We start from the raw sequence: 10,354 nt of genomic DNA, 5'->3' as shown, positions 1-10,354 counted from the left end.
ACCGTGACTGCTGTACTGTCCTCGCTTGAGAATTCAGTCACTGAGACTGCAGGAGTGGAAGGAGGATCGCGCGGGACTTTGTGTTGCTGTCGATTTGCAGTCTCTTTTTATTGATAGGTCAATCATCCCCGCTTGCTATTTGGGGAAATGAACCCAGCGATATGATTGGTCAAACTCTTTCTTTTGCTGGATTTGAGCACTACGCGTGCACAGAGGACTCACCGGGTTTTTGCGTAGTATAGAGTGACAAATCGTACCAGCGTACTTTGAGGTCAAAATGCGTACCTGGTACGCAAAATGCGTACATGTTGGCAGGTCTGTAAACTGCACACCAACTTTTCAATAGCTAACTGTTCAGGTTGTGTTTTGCAAAGAATTAAGAACATGCAACTAAAATCAAAATTATACTTGGATCAAGACCATCTTTTTTACTAAACCCAGCTGGAAATAAACATCTGACAAAAATTATTAACAACAACGATCTTTTTTATTACTTAATATGTAATAGAAATACAAGAACTATGAACTGTGTTTGTGGCTTCACTGTATCCACTGTGGCTGGCTTAGACCTGCAAAAAGAAGGAGAATTCATTAGGACAATGTACCTCTTAAACCACATTACCAGTACATGAGATTATCCATACATTATATATTATATGGGACTCTCAAAGAAGTTGCAAGAACATAGTTGTTGACCAAACTTCATTATTTCACCCAACATATTTGGGTGTACTTTGAGCAGATTCAAGATCTTGAATTTTGCCATTAGTCATGTCAGGTTCATAGCATGACAGTCATCTGTTATTTAACCTTCTCCAGTTGTAGGTTAGTGATGTGCGGGTCATCTCATAACCCACAGACCCCGCAGGTCGGGTTGGGGTGGGATAAGAAATTGTCACTTTATTTGCGGGGTGGGTCATTAAAAACAAAATTAAAAACAAATCCATATATGTTGCGTGCAATTCCCTATAGCCTATATTAAAAATTTGGGAATATCTATTTTCATATTTTTTTAGGTTCTTTGATACGGTTACAGTATGAAGGCTGTAGCAACGTAACCATTTTGGAAACGAAGCGTAAATGTGAACATCAAAGATTTCTTATGCTGCTGCGTCCTCTATAGGACCAGCGACTAGTCGACGTCAAGTTTAAAGTCCCTGTAAAGCCCTATTAAAGTCTGTGTTCTGAGTTTGTCACACCACAGTAAAATGTGCTATTAACCACCCAGCCAAATTTGAATGATTAAAAAAAACGTCAAGTAAATTAAATAAATTATCAAAATCTTGAAAAAATTAGCAGTATTCTCTGCTCTCAAACGCTGGGGGCGTGTCCGCTGTCGGCGCTGAAACCACACCCACTCGCGAGAGCTGCCGCCTCAACTTATTTGTCTAATCAGTCAAACTCACTGATGCATATAAACAAAAGAATCACGATAGAGGGTTGCACAATTTAGTAGAGTTACTGTGGACTGCCTACTAATTACGCACACAAGGCAACATACACTCATTGGTGGGCACGTACTGCCGACTGTTGTCGAGTTGACAGGTGACGGCGCCGTGAGACGGGAGGATGAAGGCCGGGATGGGAGAGATTCTGTCCGGCAGATTGTCAGTGAATCCCAGGTGTCTGATGAAAGTTTGTAAAACTCTCCGGTGTAAAATTAGCACTGCAGAGACTAATTTAATCCACCCCTTCTTCATATCATTGTTTTTTAGCAAATTTAAATAAGGAGAACAAGCTTCTTTTGTATATTATCGCAACCAGGTAATATGCATTTGCGTGATGAAGGCATTACTAGCTAGCAAAATTGTAGGCTGTATAACTAACAGTATTGACACTCGAGATTAAGCGGGCGAGCTGCTGTAGCGTTAGGGGTGGTGCCATGCTCGGTTACTCTAGTGCGTCAGACAGTTATATAGTGTTAGCCCAAAAAATCCTGAGCACAGAATTGGTGAAAAATTGTTTAACACTCTAACTTCACAATTCAGTACTACATAGTTCAGTCTTTGTAATGTTTTTGCAGCAATACATTTGTCACATTTATAATGTGTTTAGAATCAATTCTCAGAATTGACTTTACAGGGACTTTAAAGTGTCACGGCAGAGCATTAAAGTCGACTAGTCAGTTCAACCCCTAGTGCATAGCTAATAAGTGTGATGACATCATCCATAGCAACGATGTCAACTACACCCTTTCTCTTAGCTTAAGAATTCTCACTGTTTGTAATGGTTTTAGCAGCTTTGTGAAAAGGTTTTAAAGGATTAGTTCACTTTTAAATAAACTTTTCCTGATAATTTACTCACCCCCATGTCATCCAAGATGTTCATGTCTTTATTTCTTCAGTCGAAAAGAAATTAAGGTTTTTGATGAAAACATTCCAGGATTATTCTCCTTATAGTGGACTTCAATGGAGCCCAAACGGTTGAAGGTCAAAATTAGTTTCACTGCAGCTTCAAAGCGTTCTACACGATCCCAGATGAGAAATAAGGGTCTTATCTCGAGAAACCATCGCTCATTTTCCAAATAAAATTATAAAATATTATAAATGTTTTAACCATAAATGTTCATCTTGAACTAGCTCTCTTCTTCTTCTCTATTTGATTCCAGCAATCTAGACACTGCTAAGTGTATTACTGCCCTCCACAGGCCAAAGTTTGAACTAATTGTTACATACTATTGAACTAACATATTGTATATGACAATTTAGTTCAAACATTGACCTGAGGAGGGCAGTAATACACTTAGCAGTGTCTACACTGCTGGAATTCAAATAGAGAAGAAGAAGAAGAGAGATACAGTGGGTTCCAAACGGGATATATCGCCCTCCGAAGGGCACTTCGGAGTGAAAACAATCATGGCCGCCATATTGAAGGGTCGTTCCAAACCGAAGTGCTCAAAACGGGCCACTTCAAAGGGCCCTTCAGAATGAAGGATTTCGAAGGGTACAACTGATGGACACTTCAGGCCCCCATGATCCTTTGCACAGGAAAGTTGTTTGACGTCACAGAATGGGTACAGGAGGTTAGGAGATTTTACCTATAAATGTATGTATAGTATTTTTCTGTACTATTGTAATATTTATACGAGTTAGATTTAGTAAATTATTATGGTCAAAACGACAGTGTACTTCAACAAAAATACTTTACAGCTCCCTTTATCAGTCCATTCAAATGTTTCAAATACATAGACACAATATGGTGTAATAAACCTAAATAAATAAACTAACGTTAAACAAAGGGCGCTGCTTGCACAATTTACTCCTCCTTGATTGTCTCGTTAAGATGACGCAGAAGTGTGCGTTCCAAAAAAAGAGGGTTTTTTTACCCCTACACCCTTCATCCCTTTCGAAGCTCTCACTCCGAAGGGGAAACCATCTGAAAGGAATTAGGGCATAGGGATGAGCCCTTCCGAATGGAACGCAGGGCTACTTCAAGATGAATATTTATGGTTAAAATGTATTAAAAAAAAAATATTTTTTTTTTAGAAAATGAGTGATGGTTTCTCTAGATAAGACCATTATTTCTTGTATGGGATCGTGTAGAACAATTTAAAGCTGCAATGAAACTAATTTTGACCTTCAACTGTTTGGTGTCCATTGAAGTTGGAATGTTCCTGGAATGTTTTCATCAAAAACCTTAATTTCTTTTCGACTGAAGAATGAAAGACATGAACATCTTGGATAACATGGGGTGATTAAATTATCAGGAAAAGTTTATTTAAAAGTGGACTAATCCTTTAAGTGAAAACTCTTACCTAAGAATTTTTACTGCCTATTTAGGAGAACTTTTAGTTGTAAGATAAAACATTTTGTGAATACGGCCCCAGGTATATTGGACCAGGTTTGGTGTTAAAGTCTGCAGGACAGTGGTTCTCGAGGGCCAGAGCTGAGATACCTACAATATGTTCTGAACATGACTTTCAGAGATCCAGATTGACTGCTAGATCGATCACTTACAACAGTGGTGTCCAGTCCTGGAGGACCAACGTCCTGCAGTATGTAGCTCCAACTTTCTCACACACCTGCCTGTAGTGTCTGGTGATCCTGAAGACCTTCATCATCTGGTTCAGGTCTGCTTAATGGCTGGAGCCACAGTTAATTCTTCAAACAGGACTAGATGGCAATAAATACTGAAAAGAGAGAGGACAAACAACATTTAATGGTATAAAGCCAGTTTAAAATTATATTTTTTATGTATAATAACATCTGAGAATGTACATATGACACCACTGTACTGAAAAGTATTTGCCATTTAAGTAGTTGCAATTTAACATACAGTATTTGCCATTTAAGTGAGGATCATCTCATTTTTAAAAAATGACACCCGAAATATTAACAGATAACATAAGCAAAATCTTCATGAAAATACAGTTATATAATGCAAAGAAAGTTTTTGTAAATGTGCATGACAAATCTACAATGCAAAAACTGAGAATGTGTGACTGAGTCAAACAGTACTTACAGAGCAGAACCAATGATCTGATTACACACAAGGAAGAGGGAGAAAAATAAACAAAAATATATTAAATATTGCTCTGTATGGATGAATGTGCTGATTAAATGTACACATTCAAGATAAATTATTACATTAACATTTTAGTGATCTATTTCATGGCCTAAATGTTTTACTTCAGTTATATTTTTTTTCATAATTAATTAAATATTACAGATGGTTGATTTAATTTGACAGTTATCTTTTCGGGTGAATATAGGCAATGAGTCCTCTCTCTTTCACTCTCTGTCCCCGCGCGTGCACGCGCCAGCTTGACAACGCGTACAAAGTTATTGTAAAATTTGTTATTTTTAGGTCACGATAACATGATAGTAATGTGGCCGTAGCTTATGTAACGAGATTTAATAAGGGTGTGCAGCTTAGTTATTGTATTTACGTCGCTGTTTAAATCTTTAATACAAAGACACAACTGACTCAGGCAGGCCATCATAACAAGCTCGGTCGAGTCATCGCGTAAAATAGCAACGGAGAAACAATAATAAATCAAATTAACACCGAAATGGTTGTAAAACAATTCAAGGTAATGAATTAATGCGGTTTTTAAAGTATATTACCTCAGATTACCAGAAAATGAATTGTATGAGCGGCTAGTCAACCGTTATAACATTTAAACGCAGCACGCTAAATAATATAACGTTACTCATCAGATAGACCACTAAAGCGGGTGTAATTTAATTCCAATTAATTAATTAATTCATTACCATTTCGACCTGTTACACTAATTTTAATTGAAAACTCAGAAATTACTATAGAAATATAAAAAGCTTACCTGTTTGCGGTACCAGTCGATTCCGGAATGACAGTTCGTTGATGCTGTTCCAGCAGTCTCATTGGTTAGAATTAATCACGTGATGTCATATTACTAATAATTTATATTTATTTATATTTATTTATTTATTTATTGCCATTTCAGAAAAATAATATATTAATATTGTGTGTGTGTGTGTATTATAAAATATATATATATATAATATTATATATATATATATATAACTGAAAATTCAGCTTTGATCACAGGAATAAATTACACTTTACTGTATATTGACATAGAAAACAGCTGTTTTAAATTGGAATAATATTTCACAATATTACTGATTTTGTTTGTATTTTTAATCAAATAAATGCAGGCTTGGTGAACAGAAGATACTTCTTTTAAAACATAAAAAAATCTTACTGACCCCAAACTTTTGAACGGTAGTGCATATATATATATATATATATATATATATATATATATATATATATATATATATACACACACACACACACACACACACACACACACACACACACACAGTTGTCTCAGTCTCAGTCTACAAACAAACAGGTAAAGACAGTACTTGTCTTGCTATCTTGTTGACTGTGTGCAGTTTTAGTTATGGGATGGGCAAATGAATGTAATGACATTGGTGACATTTTACTAGATTGTTAAAAAGTTTGATTAACCCTGTGCCTTGAGCATTTAATCATAAAACAATGATTTAACTTGTACTGTGCTGTGAACATGGGGGGTTGCCCACAGTAAACCTGCTATGGGCCCCGGAGCTAAGGGCCCCACATGGGCTAACCAACCCCACAGAAAACCCACACTTAGTGGGTGAATGATGAAATCACATTAAACTTGAGTTCTATGTTGATAAATTAAAATTGATTTCTGGATATCGTTATGTTATTTTTGTACACACACAAACAAACACGTTGTGCTTTCATGTTTTATGGAGACTTAATGGTTTTTATACTGTAAAAATTGTATATTCTATCCCCCTACACTAACCCTACCCCTAAACCTACCCATCACAGAAAACATTCTGCATTTTAAATTTTTAAAAATCATCACTTAGTATGAAAAATCTCCCCACACGGACAAGGATTTCAGATATTGCCATCTTTGTGGGGACATTTTATCCCCATAATATATGGTTTACCAGGCCACACACACACTCCTGTCCCACCCAGTTTTTTAAAACAAAGTTACAACACTGTTTCCCATGCGGTTACACTGCAAAAGGGAAAATGGGACAAAATGGAAAGTTATGTTGACCCATGACCTATATGAATGAACAATTTTGTGTGAATTCTATTAAACAATACATATATTTAACAGTATAATTTCTATACATATTACATAAGGATACCATTAAACAATTGAAAAATGAGCTAAGATTTAGTTTGTGTGTCATATTTAATCTATTTTGTTGTGTTGTAATAATTGTAAAAAATAAATAAATAAATCTGCATCTAACCTATAAATTGTACATCATTAAATCAAACTAAAGAAACCACTCAATTTATTGGAGTTCTAATGGTTCATACTGGTGTCCAGTAGATACCAACGTGTAATCTATAGGTTGCCAAAGATGTTCTATTGGTCCTTAATGGTATCCAATAGGCAAAATATGCTACCAATAGAAGAAAGCAAATTACCAATAGAAACCCACTTGGACCATTACATTTTCCATTAAAACCAATACAGGCAAATAGGCAAAACATGCCACCAATAGAAAAAAGCAAATTACCCATACAGACCCACTAGGACCATTACAGTTTCCATTAAAACCAATACAGTTCACTTTAAAACCATTAAAACCATTACAATTTCTGTAATGGTTTCTATTGTTTTTTTCAGCAGGGTAGCTGGCTGACTGGAAGTGCTGTGACAAATAAAATGTACTGCTGGCCATGCCTCTTGATGAAACCATCTGCAGGTGTAGAAAGGAGCTTCTCCTGTTTAAAGCGACTCAAGTCCTACACCCGAAACACAATGGGCCAAGGCCGTTTAAGCAGCCTAGCTCTGCTGGCCATTGAGAGGACACTGGTCAAGTCACTTGAAAAGACTCCTAGTTGTTACGACAGGGTCACAGACCATTTTCTTGAAAAGGAACGTAGGGCAGAATTTACTTTTAAATAAATAGACAATTTTATGATGTAGGCCGAAAATGAGCTTCCCCTCTCTGACAGACCAGTAGCCGCCACTGGTGTGTACGATTGTAAAATGATTCTGCCAGTGTAAACTTAATAAACATTTACACATATTTGGAAATTGTATAGGCTACACTGCATATACTAAATGGGCTTGTAATGCATTCATACTGAAATAAATAGCACAAGTAATATAATGAATTCCAAGGATGAAGAAGTAAACTTAAAAAATATACTCAAATTTAACATTAGATACACTACAACTTCAGGATATTAAATAATGTATTTTTTAAAATATACTTTCAGTGCATTGTTACAATGATCATTTTCAGCGCAGTTAAAATATATCTCAAATATATTTTTATAAAGTGCAAATAAATACACTTTTAAAAAATAAAATTAACTTACACCAAGTATATTTTTCTAAAATATAATTTTTAGAAAATATACTAAAGTACAATTATTTTAAAGTGTGTTAAAAGTTGTATTGTGAAAATATGATACTAATATACTTTTTATATATTTAATGATAGTACATTTTTTTGTTAGTATATTTGCAGTGTACTATAGAAAAAGGGAATATATTTAAAATACAATAAAGTATACTTTTTTTCACTAGGGTACACAGCCAGTATTAACGTCTGGATGTGCACAGCCGAATCATCAGACTAGGTAAGCAAGCAAGGACAATAGCGAAAAATGGCAGATGGAGCAATAATAACTGACATGATCCATGTTATCATGATATTTTTTATTGATATTTGTAAATTGTCTTTCTAAATGTGTCGTTAGCATGTTGCTAATGTACTGTTAAATGTGGTTAAAGTTACCATCGTTTATTACTGTATTCATGGAGACAAGAGCCGTCACTATTTTCATTTTTAAACACTTGCACTTTAAACGTGAGCAATTAAAGGTGCAGCAGCCCTTAATCGGCGCATTTCTAATGATGCCTCAAAATAGGCAGTTAAAAAAATTATTTTAAAAAAAATCTAGGGGGTATTTTGAGCTGAAACTTCACAGACACATTCAGGGGACACTTTAGACTTATATTACATCTTGTAAAAAAAAACGTTCGATGGCACCTTTAACAGAAAAACACTCAGAACAATTTGGATGGCTATCCAGTGTTGCCAATTGCTTTCAGCAGAAAGTAGCTAAAACTGGTTGCTAAATGTCGGTAGATGATGTTATATTGGTGAGTCCACTGATCTATATTAATTAAATATAGATCAATGGGCGAGTCACGGAATCTAGATAAGGTTTGTCCAAGAACTTGCTAGATTTGTTGCTAGGCTTTTGAAAAAACTCCCAAAAGGTGCGGGGAAGTCGCTAAATCTAGTGACAAAATCGCTAAATTGGCAGCACTGTGGCTTCCTGTTCAGCAGTATCACTACACAGATATCAGCTGCGTGTTATCTCTTCTCTCCGACCGTGAAGTGACAGTTTGGCACACACCCGCCTCCTTTCACTCATCTCATTCATTCTGGCTGAATAGTGTTGGTGTTACAGGTACTGAATTTGGGTGCGGGCTTGCAGATTTTGTGGGTATATGCTATATAAGTGGCGTGCACATAAAGCTGCCTCTCAAACAGCTCGTAGTACAAAATTTGGTAACACTTTAGAATAACTCACGCTATGAAGCATTAGTTAAGCATTAGTAAATAGTTAATTCATCATTTATAAAACATTGATAGACATTAGTAAGCCATTTATAAATACAGCTATAAATGCTTTGTTCTTGATTTATAAGCATATCTATAATGAGTTTAATAATTGTATTTTCATACTTTATTAATGATCAATTTATCATTTCTAAATTATGTATTACATTATTCACAAACCAGTAATTTAGGAGTTGTCAGTGGTTCATAAGATCATTTAGGAAGTGTAAGTAAATGATTAATAAAATATTTAAATGTACATTTATGCATCTTATTATTTAGACATATAGTATTAGTTACTCAGTGTGTTAATAAATGCTTTATTAACATATTCCTAGTGTCAAAACTACCTCGGTACTAACTTTAAAACATTAGAGAACAGCAGTGCAGAACATCACTGAACCTTTAAATCTCATTTATAAAAGCTTTACAAAGCATAAATAGTCCTCACTTTAGATGAGCTCACAAAAATAGTTAACTGACTACTTCTAAATGTTTTATAACTACCTGAATTAATCATGAATTGCAGTAGGAATATGTTTTAATAAAACTTTATTAAATTTATTAACACACTAAGTAACTATTACTATGTGTCTAAATAATAAGATGTATAAATGAATGTTTAAATAGTTTATTAATCATTTACTTACACTTACTAAATGAACTACTGACAACTCCTAAATAACTGGTTTGTAAATAATGTAATACTTAATTTAGAAATGATAAATTGATTATTAATAAAGTATGAAAATACAATTATTAAACACATTATAGATATGCTTATAAATCAAGAATAAAGCAATTATAGCTGTATTTATAAACTACTTACTAATGTCTATTAATGCTTTATAAGTGATGAAATAACTATTAACTAATGCTTAACTAATGCTTCATAGTGTGCAGTTATTATAAAGTGTTACCCAAAATGTTGTTCTTTTTCATGGCTTATTGTGCATAAAAGGTTAACAGAATTGTCAAAATGCCCGTCTTTGCGAGAATTCGGGTAGCACAGTCAGTTCTGGAAAGTAAATAGTTGAGAAAGAAAACGCATGTTGTGTAACAGTATATTGGATCTGTGCAAAGCTCTTAAAGTGACAGCAGTCTAATATACCTGCTAACATGTCTGTCATGTTAATCAGAGAACAAAAGACAAAGAGAAAGTCATTGTTTGCTCTTGACTGAATAGCTTTTGTAACTTTAATTGTAAGCATTAATCTGTATTTAATTTTTACAATGAAGACTCTCCAGTGTTATTTTAC

At 34.7% G+C, this 10,354-nt stretch overlaps 1 long non-coding RNA gene across 1 annotated transcript; it reads right to left on the bottom strand.

Annotated features, from left to right (window-relative positions):
* Window positions 1-436: 436 nt before the first annotated feature.
* On the bottom strand, window positions 437-5,374 carry LOC125265244. Its single transcript, XR_007184236.1, has 4 exons — window positions 5,282-5,374; window positions 4,462-4,478; window positions 3,957-4,129; window positions 437-569 (listed from the first exon to the last, which is right to left on the bottom strand). It is a non-coding gene; the product is annotated as an uncharacterized LOC125265244 (long non-coding RNA).
* Between the last annotated feature and the right edge of the window lie 4,980 nt (window positions 5,375-10,354).

Source organism: Megalobrama amblycephala, linkage group LG3, assembly GCF_018812025.1.
Source record: "Megalobrama amblycephala isolate DHTTF-2021 linkage group LG3, ASM1881202v1, whole genome shotgun sequence".
Classification (NCBI taxonomy): Eukaryota; Metazoa; Chordata; class Actinopteri; order Cypriniformes; family Xenocyprididae; genus Megalobrama; species Megalobrama amblycephala.
This window is presented reverse-complemented; position numbering and strand designations above follow the sequence as displayed.